This window comes from Benincasa hispida, chromosome 7 (genome assembly GCF_009727055.1).
Source record: "Benincasa hispida cultivar B227 chromosome 7, ASM972705v1, whole genome shotgun sequence".
In the NCBI taxonomy this organism is placed as follows: Eukaryota; Viridiplantae; Streptophyta; class Magnoliopsida; order Cucurbitales; family Cucurbitaceae; genus Benincasa; species Benincasa hispida.
This window is the reverse complement of record NC_052355.1, coordinates 40,871,389-40,887,002: the sequence shown is the minus strand read 5'-3', so window position 1 is coordinate 40,887,002 and position 15,614 is coordinate 40,871,389.

Genomic DNA, 15,614 nt, shown 5'->3' with positions numbered 1-15,614 from the left:
TCATCTCATAGACAAGTGTGCTACAGCATCTCACTAAGCAAATAGGATTTTCTCACAACACTCGCGCAACGCACACCTCTCCGTGGTACTACTTACTTCATATGTTTATGTCGCAAGATTAAGTATGCGATACTCTAGCAATCTTACTTAGTCTTTGCAGTGAAAGTAAAGGGATGATAAGAAAATGAAGATGGGATCGAAGGAAATAGAGAAATGCCATTGATCACACAATGTATTAATCTTTTAAGCCACATGTAATAAAATATAAAGAAGAAGAATATGTAGGGCCAGGTGGGCAATGTCTTGCGGTCCATCGGATGTGTGTCAAGGTTGCCGGTTGCCATGGATGGCAGCGGATAGTCTTTCTCGAGATCTACCTCCGGCAGAGCTCCGATCGCCACTCAGAATGGTAGGAGAATGTAGAACTCTCAAAACTATCTCTTCTCACGTTTTCGTCTGGATCACAAGGATCTACCGAAGGCAGAAACTCGGATCCTTGAATTGTGCTCTAAGGCTTCCATTTATAGAGCTTGATACCGATACATTATGTTGACGATATGGCAACCCTAGAGGGGGGGAATAGGGTTAATAAAAAAAAAATTCTAAAGTAACCAATTAAACTAATTAATACACTTTCTATAAATAATAAGAAAAATTCAATTTATGCAACAAATAAGATGACAAAAATGTGATTAATTTAATCTATCGAATTTAGCAAATAAATAAGAACAAACTAAAACATACAATAAATTACTTAAATTAATTGCAAAAATAAAAAGGAAAGAGTAGAGAAGAAGAACACCGTAATTTTATAGTGGTTCGGTCAAACTCGACCTACTCCACTCCCCGAGCGCTTCTTGGGAATATGAATAAAATCTTTCCGACTCTTTCCACGGATTAGAGCCCAATCGTTACACCACCACTTCTTTACGGGTTCAAGAGCAAACCCGATCCTTTCCACGGTTTAGGTTAAACCGTTACAAAGTTGGAATTTTTGAAGAACACAATACAACTCTCACTAGAGTGGATTTACAAGTTTAAGCACTCAACAAATTTATCCTCACAATACAATATACTCTCTCAAGAATAAGATGAAAAAAAATTGGAACTTAGAGAGAGCAACAATGGAACTTTTGATTTTGGAGGATTATGAAATGTAAAATTTGTTAGTATAAAATTTGGAGAGGAAATGGTTTATATAAAGATGGGAAAAAAAAATTTAGAAACCACAATTAATTTGGACCATTGGATTTTGGAAAAGAAAAATCAATGGTGGAGATTTTAAACTAAACTAGTCGTTAGATACAAACAAAATATAATAATTTAATTTCTTTTCTTTGAAATTCATTTTCTTTTAAAATTAATCCAAAAAATAAAAAAAACATACCATGTGCAAAAACTAGCAGTTAGACACAAACATAAAATAATATTAAATTCATTTTCCTTTTAATTCATTTCTTTTAAAATTCATTCTTTTTAAAGTCAATCCAAAAATAAAAAAACATACCATGTGTAAAAAAACTAGCCGTTAGACACAAACATAAAATAATATTAAATTTATTTTCCTTTTAAATTTCATTTTTTTTTTATTTTAAATTGATTTAAAATCAAAAATCATTATGTTAATCTCTTAATGATCCACCATTCAACCAATATGTTGGCATATGTCTACATGCAAATAGTCTGATTATGGCACGTCATCCACCACCGAAATTCTTTATAGAACTTCTTTCGATCATATCGTTTTCGTTTTAGCTCCGATTAGAGTGATTCAAAAGTGTTGGAATCATTGTTCCAAGCTCTACGCTATGGACATATATAAAACACTAAGATTTTCAGTAATTAAAAATTGAGTTTTTATCATCAAAACATTTATTAATTAATTAATTTTAATTAATTTGAATTAAGGGCCAAAAAGCCAACAATCTCCCATTTTTCATGACAAACCATTCAAGAAAATAGCTTGAAATACATGTAAATCATATGTAGCACAAAATAAAATTCAAACATATCACCTCATTTTGAAATTCACTCAAAAAAATAAATAAATTTTTCCCCTAATAATACAATCAAAATCATAACAAATTATAGCATATTTTTCTTAAACTTCTCCCCTTTGGAATCATCAAAAAGAATAATTAAGAAAAATTTAGAAGTACATAAATGTTTCCTTCAAAATGAACATAAATTTAGCACAACTCCCCCTAAGAATATTTAACACATGTTTCCATATCTTCTCCTATCAAAATGTCTTCTAAAAGATTTAACAAGTAAAATTATAAAATCAAAAGGCATCACAACGAATAATACCGAGCTCAAGCCTATTTTTACAAAAGTTTCTCATTCAAAGGATTGGTAAAAATATCCGCTAATTGATATTAGAGTCTACAAATTCAAGAGTAATATTATCATTTTGCACATGCTCTCTAATAAAGTGATGCCTAATATCAATATGCTTAGTCCTAGAATGATGTTATAGGATTTTTAGTCAAATTAATAGCACTAGTATTATCACAAAATATAGGCACATTATCAAACTTTAATCCAAAATCTCAAAGAGTTTGTTCATCCAAAGAATTTGAGCACAACAACTAGCAACTGTAATATATCGCTTCTGAGTGGATAAGGCAACCGAATTTTGCTTTTTACTAAATCAAGAACTAAGGAACTACAAGAAATTGACAAGTCCCACAGTACTCTTACGGTCAAGTAAACTACCCGCAAAATCCCATCGGAATATCCTATCAAATTAAATTCAACATTTCTAGGATACCATAAAGCCTAAATCAATAGTACCAAGCAAAAATATTTAAAAATTCTTTAATGGCATGTAAATGTGATTCCTTAGGACAAGATTTAGCACAAAGAACATACACTAAACATAATATCGGGTCTACTAGCGGTTAAATAAAAGTAAAGATTCAATCATACCTCTATAAGTTTTATATCCACACATTTACCTTTTTCATCCTTGTCAAGCTTAGTGGATGTGCTCATAGGAGTTTTGCAATTTTACCTTCATTGAATTTGAACCTTTTTGAACAAATCCCTTGTGTATTTCTTGACTTATGAAAATAACATCTTTGAGTTGTTTGATTTGGAGTTCAAGGAAGAAGCTAAGTTCTCCCATCATACTCATCTCAAATTCACTATGCATACACTTAGAAAATTCTTCACACAAAGATGGATTAGTAGAACCAAAAATAATATCATCCACATATATTTGTACTAAAAGCATATCATTTTCTTTAGTCTTAATAAAAAGAGTAGTATCAATTTTACCCATTTTAAATCCATTCTCAAGCAAAAAATTACTAAGTCTATCATATCAAGCTCTTGAGCTTGTTTTTAAGCCATAAGAACCCTTTCAATTATAGACATGATTAGGAAAATCAAAACTTTCAAACTCTGGAGGTTTTCAACATAAACTTCCTCCATGATATAAACCATTTAAAAATGCACTTTTCACATCCATTTGATACAAAATGAAATTCTTATAAGAAGCAAAAGCAAGTAACATTCTAATAGCTTCTAATCTAGCAACGGCTGCAAAAGTTCTTCATAATCTATTCCTTCCTCTTGACAAAACCTTGAGCTACAAGTCTAGCTTTATTTCTAATGATATTTTTATTTCATCCATTTATTTCTAAAGACCCACTTAGTTCCAATTATAGAAGCATGAGAGGACCTAGGGACTAACTCCCAAACTTTATTCCTTTCAAATTGATTTAATTCTTCTTGTATAGCTAAAATCCAAAATTTCATCATTTTCGGCATCTTTGAAACTTTTTGGTTCAATTTTGAGAAAACAAAAGCAAGATTATTAAACATATTACAGAAGGAACGAGTTTTCACACCTTGTTCGATCACTAAGAATTAATTCTTTAGGATGGGAAGGAGCATACCTCCACTCTTTAGGCATGGATAAAACCAACTTCGTTTCTTTTCGATTAAGCTCACCTCTTGCCTACTTGAAACAATTTCCTTGCCTTTGTCTCTAACAAGTAAATCTCCAAATTTTCTTCTAAAACATCACTTATAAATAGGCTCATTGAAATAACATTGCAAGATTCATCAAATACTACATACATAGATTCCTCAATACTAAAGTTCTTTTATTAACTCTATAAGCTTTACTAGTAGAGGAATAACCAAGGAAATACAACATCCGTCTTAGAATCAAATTTTTCCAAGTTTTTCTTTGTTATTCAAATAAAACATTTGCAACTAAAAATTTGAAATACCAAATATTTGGAATTTTGTTTAGTCAAAGTTCATAAGGAGTTTTATCCAAAGAATGTCTAATTTAAAACTCTATTTAAAGCATAACAAGCGGTGTATAGCTTCCGCCCAAAAGTTTGTAGTAACCATACTCATGCAACATTGATCTAAAATTCTTTGCAAAGTACGATTTTTCCTTTCAACTACACCGTTTTGTTGAGAAGTTCTTGGAGCGGAAAATTATTGAGAAAAAACCATTTTCTTCACAAAAAAGTTCAAAAGCATTGCTATCAAATTCTCCTCCATGATGAGAAGCACACCAAGCTTTAGTCGGAATAGGCAAGCGGTTGTGCTTTAAGAGTCCTTTCTGAGCTTTTGACTGCCTTTTTATCCCCGTGAACAATGTTCCACTGATTACGCGGGACCTCCGTAAGATCACTGTATGCTATAGATAATCGAGATTACTTAATTTCTTGTAAGAGCAGGTTCGGGTAGAATGCCTTCGGCTGTGTGGTCACTCATAATTTTAGAAATCAAAAAACCTTTTCGTTTTGAACTCTTTTAACAAAACTAGAAAATCTTTTCAAAGCATCATCCTTATGTTTAGCATCAAAAACCCAAGTAAATCTTGAAAAATCATCAACTATCACAAAGGCATAATAGTTCCCTCCAAAACTAGCAATTCTAGAAGGGCCAAATAAGAGTCCATGTGTAATAGTTGAAGGGGTCTAGTTGTAGAGATTACCATTTTTAAGATTTGAAAGAGGACTTAGTTTGCTTACCCATTTGACAAGCATCACAAACTTTTTCTTTTTCTTTATTATATTATATTTGGGTTTTATATATCCTCTATCTCTATATAGTTATTATATATATTTAATATTATATTGCTTATTTATGTCTTTCTCTATTTTCTTTTCCTTATATTATCTCTATATGATTCTTATCTATATTTTTTTTTCCTAATATCTTCTTTTATATATATGATCATTCATGAGTCAAATATATAGAACATTTCATTCTCTATTCTCAACAATAATACTTTTTCGATCAAAACCTATTCTATATTAATCTGGATCTCCTTTTATCAGCGGTAGCTAACTGCCCGGGAGGGTAAGTGGTGGAACGCATTAAATAAAATAAGCAGTGTTCCTAGAGATAGGAATAATCTTATGTCAACCATATTAATGTGATTACCTTGTCTCATGAGCGCATCATTCATCATTTAGGCACACTTGAGAAAGTAGTCTAAAGACCAAATCTAGACTTGAAAGAGTCAAATTGGATCGAATAGGCAAGAATAGAGGCTTAGAGATAAGCTCTGTTTGCTATTACACAGCGTATGCACCCTATAGATAGGATATGGTGATATACGGTCATCTTGTTTATGTGGAGACTTAGACATAAGGCCTCTCGACACTATCGCATATACATCGCATGCGTCTTTGTTAAGTGTGTGTAACATAATCGCATAGCTTGCATTGGCTGGGGTTACCCTTGCTATCAAGCTTAGTGATGCGGTGAAGTCATCCCCGCCATTTTATTTATTTTTTCATGCATCTTATTACGCATTAACCGTTGCCATATCTCTACCTCTCATAGTCATACTTCCACTGCTTAATCTGTTAGTTAGGAGTAGGAGTAGCACATAGCCCATAACCTTTAATATTCTTTTATTTTTCGTCGCAAACACTTTACTTCATAACATTTATCTACAAGTCCCTGAGTTTGACCTCGGATCACCCAAGAAACTTACGATCTCATTATACTTGGCGAGAGAGCAAGAAAACTTGTGGTAGGAACGCATGGTCATCAGACGCATATTACATATCCCTTAGTCCAACGCATGACCAGTGACGCATGGAGAACGAACAATGAACGCATAATTATTTACTCCATTTTCCACGCATCAACAATCAAATTGACATCAAATCCACATAAAGTGAGTGGATTAAAATGGAATTGCGAGTGTCAATTGTTCGAGAAACCCACTTATTTGAAATTTCCAAATTTCAAATTTAAAAAACAATTTTATTTAAAAATGACTTAAATCAAGTTACTAATTTTTTAAATTAAAATTCAGTTTTAATTTAATTTTTCAAACAATAAATTAAAATAAAAATTGATTTTCTAATTTTTAGTTTTTTTAAAAAAGTAATTAATTTAATTAATTAAAATAATTTAATATTCGATATTAAATTATTAAAAAACCAATTCCATAATCATGAATCTCTATTCATGTAATTAATATTTCAATTAAATTTAAATATTATCCAATTCTCAAATTTTGTTTCATTCGATAATTAAACGTTTAATTATATCGCATATAATTATTGATTCCCTCAATTTGAATTTGAACGTTTCAAATTCTCTCATCATGTAATTCTAAGGTACCATCCATTTGTGAGTTAGTAGGGGGACCTAATGGACCTACAGATCATAGGCTCCAACAATCTGAGATTAATCGGCTAAACTCTTTTAACCTAATTAACCAACATTTGTTAACTACTGGATCACTCCACTAAAATCCAGTAGTTTCACTCTCCTCACCGTAGATATATTTGTGTCCACTTGGTATAATCATAATCAGTAAGTCAACCCTTCACAGGTTGTTAGTAATAACGGCTGGGTCAAAAGTTGTTTTTATCCCCAAGATACATTTTGTTTCTTAAGTCCCATTGATCCTTTAATGAACAATTGGTTTGTGATCCAATCACTAAACCGAGTCTCTCTCGGGCCAATGAGATGGTGGGGTCCATTGTTTAAGATTCAGAGTCAGCACTTAAGGGAACAACTTCTCTACTATCCCTAAAAGCAAGTAGGAGTTAATTCCTTGGACCCTATGTCTCCAGCTGTCTACCCGTCTTACTCATGAAATGGGAGGCTTATTGAGTCAGCGCTGTTGCGCCAATCTTCACCCATGCAAATTTAAGGATAATCTCGAATAAACAGGAATTCATAGTTAGCTCAAAATTAAGGTCAAGTTACCTAGGTCATCGCTTTGAAATAGTCACTCTTAAATAGTAAACAACATTATAAAGTAAGAGTGATTAATTTCTTGGTCCGATCTTATACAAACTCTTTCCATAGGACACCCCTACTCGCATGTCTCTACATAAATGAATCAAGATCACTTTGTCTATAGAACTTTACAACAACTGTAACATCTACAAAGTGGGCCGCATCTGATATTGTCCCCAGAATAAGGTACCCAACTTTATTCGTATACTATAGACCATTTTGGCTATTTACTCGAATTTGATCCACTCTTATGTCTCCACATAAATTTCAAGTACTCATGTAATAGCCATGGATCTTAGTTTATTGGATTTAGGTTATTTCTAAAAACGAAATGAGCAATTCAAACATTCAACAACAACTTTATTGAATCAACTTCAATAACATCTATATTGAGTAATAGAATAAGTTTATTGTTTACAAACCACGAGTTTTAGGACATAAAACCCAACAAACTCTCACTTGGACTAAAACTCTAGTGGTAACACACATTTATACACATAATGTTGGGTTTTTGAGTTTTTAGAGAGAAATACAATAAACTAGGCATGGCATACCCATAGTTCGTCTTTACTAAGTATCATATACCTATGGGTTTTTCTCCTACTTGCCTTAGATTATACAACCCGTAGTCCTGCACTCACTAGGTGACCCTTAAACACTTTAGTCGAGAGAGTCGCTGTAAACATATCAGTATAAAGTGGGCTTCTAATTATTTAACAAGTAGGGAATGCATCTTATACCCTCAACTTCTTGAGTCTCGACACCATTACCAAGTATTGGTGACTTGATTTTCTATTAAACCCATGTTATGACGAGACTGTCACATAATCCTCTCATTACATTGAGGCACTCTCAACTCCTTGAGAAAGAAGCATCTGATCAGTCTTAACAACTTTTGTTTTTAGTTCAACTTAATCAGTAAGTCTTGTTGATTTTCAATAACTACTATGGAAACTTGATACAATAATTTATGATCTTTCAAGTGTATTTCTTCAAGTAAAGTAACATTTGTTGATACAAATACTTTATTTTCTTATGGGTTGAAGAAGTATACTGTTTTTGGGTAGCCTATGGATAGGCATACTGTTTTGAATGATGTTCCAATTCCTTAGGGTTTGACATCAACACATGTGTCGGTCGTTCCCAAATTTTGAAAAATGTAAACAACCTTTACATGTCATAAACCGTGTTTTATGACCTCTCCACATTTCATATAGAGTTTCAAAAATACTTTTAATGGAATGATGCTAAAAAAGTATATAACAGTCACTATTGTGTACTCCCAACACAATCTAAGCAATTGAGCATAACTCATCTTTCAACCGAACCATGTCTAAGAGGTTCCATTTTTCTTTTCGATACATCGTTCTGCTGAGGCTCTAGGTGTAGAGAGTTGTGACTAGATTCCATGTTTTATCAAATAGTCTAGGAAATCTCATATTTTTGTAATCTCTACCTCAATCTGATCGAAGTGTTTTAATTATTTTTCCTAACAAGTTTTCATACACCTTGAACTTTTCAAGTGTTTTAGACTCATGATAAAGTTAGGTAAATATAACCGTACTTTGAATAATCATCAATAAAGCGATGAAATATTCATACCCTCCTCGTGCCTTGACATTCAGCGGACCATATAGATCCTAATGTGCAAGCTTTAAGGGTTCTTTGACTTTAAGACCTTTTCTTATAAAAGATCGTTTGGTTATCTTATCTTCAAGAAAAGATTCACATAATGTTAAAAGGTTGTCTTCTAACTGATTTAGATGACCACTTTTAACCATTCTTAATCCTATTAAGATTTATGTGATCAACTCTTTAATTGCCAAAGATAAGTACTTGAAGAAACCTTTGCCTTTTGTTTTTCAGCTATTTTAAATATTTGAACATTTGAAATGGCCTTTTCTTTGGTCAGTTTTAACATAGAAGTTGTTTTATAGTAGAACATATAAAAATACTTATTTTGCTAATGAACACTTCATTTATGTCAAAATGATACTTTTATACAAATGTTCTTACAAAAAGATAGATATAAAACTTTGCATTACATAAACAAGGTGTATAATATCTAATATCATGGATTTATCTTTTAAAAACAACTTCAGGAACTCCCATTGATTTTTTTGAGATAGCCTCCCTTGTCCACAACCTTGAGGGTTATCTCTTCATCTGCAAGCATTCTTCAGAAACCAATTTCCTTATTTTTATTTTTTCTCTTTCTTTTCCGCAAGGTACTTCGAGTAGTTTCTCTTCCAGTGCCCGTCTTCATTGCAGTAGAAACACTTTCCTTTGTCTGAAACATTAGCCTTGCCTTTGCGATCAGTGGGTGTCTTCCTCTTCCTCTTACTCTTTTTCATCTGAACACTTTTTTTCTTGGAAAAATAAGAGTTAGACTTTATCTTAGAGGACGATCGTCTTTCATCTATAGTGGCTACATTTACCTCTGCTTCCCATCCCTTAGTTTTTAAGAGGGATTGATAAGTCTGTAGCTCATAGAGAAGAATGGTTAAGTTATATTCTATCTTGTTCATCATCACATTTGTGCGGAACTGTAAAAAGCTCTTTAAAAGAGACTCTAAAATAAAACTTACCTGACTTTTCTCGTCTATGATAACTCCATTTACTTCTGTCACATTGAAATGGATCATCATGTTTAGGACATGTTCTCCAACAGAGACCCCTTCTTTCATACAAAAGTTATAAATGTACTTGAGGACATCATGTCTAAGAGAGAAGGACAACTGTCCAAACATTCCCCGTAAAGATTTCATAATCTCTTTTGCGGTATGCATGCGATCGTGTTTGTTTGCCAAAACATCAGATATGCTGGCAAGAATATAGCCTCGGGGCTTTTTCAATTGTCCTTGTCCACTTGTCATATGCTTCTCGAAAAGTTTGATTTGCATTTGAGTTGGGGTTAGGAGAACATTCCTCAGTTAAAATGAACATTAGATCATCCATTACTAATATGTTATTCAGGTTTGATTTCCATGTAGCGTAATTGTCCCCATTAAGTTTCTCAGAAGCCAGTAACTGTATAATGAGCTAGTCATCTCTGAAAGTATAAACAAATTCTATTAGTGAATTGCTTTTAAATCTAATCATATTTTAGCAAAAGAATAATGTGCCCAATATTTAATTATTTTATTTGTAATGATACTTTAGTGAGTCAGAATAGATGCTACCGAGGGGCAGTCTAATACTCCTTCGCTAAAGCAAGACATTCTTGACTAAATACTAATCACAGAATAACTCATATTCATACAGTCATTTAGTTATTGTTTACTAACACTTAGTAATTCTAGTAAGTGTAACCCTCCATTTTCAGAGCTCGGAGGTTGGCTCCAACGATGCTACCGAATTGGAGAGTCAAGGTTGAGAATCAACTTAAGAGATCCTATCCATTTATGGAGTTTGAGTTGTTCCGAATCCCATGTTACAACCTTCTGAGGAGATAGCCATCGTAAAACAACTAGTGTAGGTCGCATAAAGTCGACAAGCAGGCATAACAAAGGAATCTCATGGTTAAAACTAATGGAAGAGACCGCAGGACATGTTGACACACATCATTCACTCACTTACTATGAACTACTTACCCTATTCACCTTTCAATTTTCGTACTTTTCAATTTTCAATTTTCAATTTTACGACACGACACTTTTCAATTTTTGCATTTCTAAGCCAATTTCTATACGGTCGACACAACTTTTCCTTCTTTTTGCCGCATAATCTAAATAAAACGGTGTAAATAACTTGTATTTTTACAAGTTATCACACCCCCAAATTTAGATATATGCTTGTCTTCAAGCATATCCTCGACTAAGGCAATTTAACTCAAATCCTATCCTAACTTTGCGTCGATTGGCTAGTTCAAATGCTCCACCTCTACATAATTTCTCAACCTACAAGTTCCTTTTATCCTTTTATATTTCTTCAACATGCTCTACTCTATTCTTATTTAAGACAAACCTCTGCCCAAAGTTCTCTTCTTGTTTTGAAAAGAATGTTTTACCTCTTCTTTCGAAAACAACGAAGTGCGTCTTTTATGCGGTGGCCTGGTTTGTGTCATCCTATAGAGAATGTTGATCATGGTTACACCCTTCATTTTGGCTTGCTCCCACGGGTGTCATGTGAGCATCCAACTTTGGTTGTGTACCAAGCTCAGCTTCAACTCTTGATCCTCAACCAAGTTTTACTTTTGCTAGTTAGTGGAGTTGTCTCGTTTATTCTTATTTTCTCTCTTTTTTTTATTGTGTCGATCCTGGTAACCTACATTCGTTTTGGCTTGCTCCCATGTGTGTCATGCGAACATCCAATTACGAGCAGGTTTCTTTCACGACTTAACTCTTATCAGGTTGGGATTTTCCCTTACACTGACAGTGGAGTGTTTTTTTTTTTTTTTATGATGATGTTGATGATGACCGCATTTGCCTGATATGACCGCATCCGCTTGATCGCATCTGCTTAGACCTTCCCCACCCCCAAATTTAGAGATGTGCAAGGTCCTCATTGCGTTGTTTTGGACATAAAAGACAAAACACTTAGTCAAAATTTTGAAAAGAAGGTTGAAGAAGAGTTTTATAATGGAGAAGGTAAAGTAGTGCTATTGCGATGAATTGTCTAAGTATTAGGCAAAAAATGCAATGTATAAAGAAATTGTGCTAAGGTTACGTATACTACTCATCATGGAAGCGCAAATAAACAATGCAAAAGATAGAATAAATTGACAAAGGATGATAAAAATAAAGAGACCAATGCGTAAGGAAAGAATGATTACTCAGTTGTATAAATTTCGTCCAAGTACACAAAGAATTATAATTATCGCTACATAAAATTGTAAGTATGTACAAAAGAATATAAGGTATAGCTATCTATAAGAAAATGAATGGCTACAAAAAAAGAATGGAGAAGGTGGTACACCTCTAAATTTAGTGTTGCAGCGGGGGCTCTTGGTGAGGAGGATGTTGCAGAGGAGCTCTTTGTGGCGCTTCTTAAAATTGCAGAGGTTGCTGCAGATGTTGAGGCACCATGAGACCATGTAGATATGCCATTAAGAAATTGAAATATTCATGGTTGCGCTCGACCATCTGTCTTTGATTCAAGCGAATGGTAAAGATGTTGCGTTGAATATTGACCATCGCCTGCCGCAATTCTACGTGGCTCTCTCGCAACTTTGCGTTACTCTCTCAAACTCTGTTAATTAATGGTGGAAGAAGGTGAGCTCTTGAGTTAAGAAGACCCGCATATTCTCTAATGCAGTAGTAAGGGATGCGGTGGAGGGTTGCGTCGTCGATATTTCACGAGCATTGGTTTGAGTTTAAATGGAAAGGTCTGCTCCTAAACAGTGTGGGTCATCAACATGCGACGATGTTGGCGGTGAAAAGTGGGGTGGACATGGATGGCAGGGGAACGCTGCTGGAGATGCGAGGTTGGAGTTGGGGGCAAGGAGAAGGTTTGTGAATTGTTTGGGAAGAGGGGAAAGAGGTTCGTTTGGAGGGCTTGGTAGGCGAATGACTAAAGGCAAAGGGTACAAGGGTAAACCGGTTTGCTGCTGTGGTGAACTTTCTTGGATGATTTACTTTCCTTTGTCATTGCAGCGCTGCTTCTTTGGTTTTGGTAGTTGCGGCACATTTAAATCAATGAGGGACCTTTTTGTTGGAAGCTCAGGGCAATGCGGTGAATCCTTGAGAAGCATTATCAGGATCTTCATGTTGATGATACTGTGAACTTCTGGCATGGGCTCTTCGTCAATGCCTTCGCCCACAGATAGGCATAGGCTCGAAATTGTCCATGGGAAGAAGTACTGACTTCTCACACGGCCAACAAAACCTCGAATTTGCTTCGTAAGAAGCTTGCCCACATTAATCGGAATGTCGCGCGCTATGCAATATGCGGCCATAACTCGATCCCTTGAAATTATCTTATCATGCGTTGTTGGGACGAGTCACCTTTTCACCAAAAAGACCCAATGTCGCGCTTCTGGCAGCAGCCAGTTGGAGGCGAGGATTCTTATGCCTATTAGGGACACCGTTCACTTAGTGCTCGACTTCTTTAATATTTTCAACGCATCCTCCATATGCTCTTCTTCAGGATCATCAATCAGTTTGTTACCCCGTGCTTTCGAGAAATTCTTCAACTGATAGAGCTTATTGATGTCCTCTGCATTGAACGACACTACCTTCCTTTCGATGATCACCACATCTTCGGTGTCATGGAGCTGGCCGTGGTAGAAGGCACTCACTACCGATGGAATAACGATTGATGGACATTAGCAGAAAGTTTCCCACCCATGTTCCACCACAACGCTGGTGATGAGATCCGGTAGTGGCACCGACGCAGGAAAGAAGCCCATTTCCATCCACAGATCATCATATTCTTTCTTGGTTGTTGGGTGCCTCCTGGTCGACGCAAGCTCGCTGCTCTTCACTTTCGTTTTGCTCTTTTCTTGAGCAGATGCAAGGCGGACTTTCTATCTTTGGATGTGTTCTCTCGCCTTGCATTGCTCTTCTTTTTCCCTTGCCTATTCTTCCACTTCTTTTCTCTTCCTCTCTCTGACGCGCTGAACATTCGCTTTGCAGCGTCTCTTTTTTTCCTTCTTCTCCTTCTTTTATGCTTCTTCTTCTTTTCTCATTTCTCTTTCAAATTGCTCCGAGACGAGCGCAATGTACTGCTCATCTTTGAGCCTTCTTCTTTCTTCTTCCTCTGCCCTTGTGTTGTCATGGCGAACCGCCTCATCGTGAAGTTTTCTAGCCAAATCGCCTGATGCAATGATTTGGCGCGCACGTGACATCTTCTTCTTCTTCTCCTCTAATTCTCTTTTCCTTTCCTCCTTCTCCTCTGCTATGCGTTGAAAGAATGTTGGGTCAGTTGTGGTCCCTTGCGGCGCATTCTCCTTGTGACGCCGCATTAGAGGGATGATATAAGGGTCTTCTCTATCTTTAGACACAACTAATCTGGTATGCGGCGATGAAGCTGGTAGTTGCGCTGATGCTTTAGCTTGTGTTGACATCCCCTCTTCCACCCTTACGGTGGTTGATTCTCCGTCGACATCTAAACTTTCCGCCCTCTTCCTTCTTTCCTCCTTTTTCTTCAGGCGCTTCTCTTCTCGCCTGAGTTATTTTCTTTCGCTTTTCTTCTTTTCTTTCTTCTCCTTTTTCAGTTAGGCGACTTCATCTTCTTTCGCCCGTTTTTCTTGACTTTTTCTCTTCTCCTTCTCTTCAGTCTTCCCTGTCTGCTTCTGTGCCTCCACAACCTCCAAAACAGCCCTAATGGGTCCCTCATTGAAGTCTGTTGGAGCAATCTCCTTAGGATCCGAAACGGCCAGGTCCATTCTCCGCGAAGTCACTGCCAACTCCTCCTCGATGGCAGGGGCTGGTTTACTACTCTTGCTTCCGGTAACCCCCTTATCCTTCTCTAAATGGCTCTAAATGGCTCAAAATATTCCCTCTCAGGCTTGATTTCCATGTAGAAGTGATCTTTTGCACAAAGCTTCTTCTTCGGGAATGGAAATAATTGCTTGCTCCAAAGACTTACCTCACAGTCTTGTCTCGTCTTTCTCCCCGGATTTCTATAAATTGTCTCTTCAGACTAGCCTCTTTTATTGAATTTGATGCATCTATTTATAGACCTTGGCTTCTTCTACATTAGTGGTCTCGCTCTGAAAAGCTGATAATTTCTACCATGGCATAGTGGAAACGTTCGCTCTGCTCCACGTTCAATTTGTCTGAATCGTGCAATAGAAAAGTTGTACAATGTCAGAAGCCCTTGCGTATGCGTTGCTCTTTACATCTTCGATCAATCGCCGCATGCGGTGTAATTGCTTTGATCTTTTATTGATTGCCACATGCGGTGGAAATGCATTGATCGTTTGAGTCCATGATCGATCATCGCATGCGCTGCAATTGCGTTGTTTTTTTTTTGTCCTCGAGCGGTTGTCACATGCGGTGACCTATTTTCCTGCAAAACAAAGACTTGGACATTCCATTTTGCCATCGCAATGGGGTTAGCGGGTTTGCTTATGACACTTTACAATTTTCGCGTTTCTAAGCCAATTTCTATACGGTCGACGCAACTTTTCCTTCTTTTTGTTGCATAATCTAAATAAAACGGTATAAATAACTTGTATTTCTACAAGTTATCATGATGGCATAATTTCACGGGTTGTGGGCATGACTTCATGTTTCTTGTTGAGCACATCGGATATGCTTGTTAAGATATAGGCCCTTGACTTTTCTTTTGCCCTTACCCACCTATCATAAGCATCCCGAACACTTCGGTTTGCAGTCAAACTGGGAATAGGAGGACATTCCTCTGTTAACACAAACCTCAGATCATCAACTACTAATATTGTGTTTAAATTTGACTTCCAGTTAGAA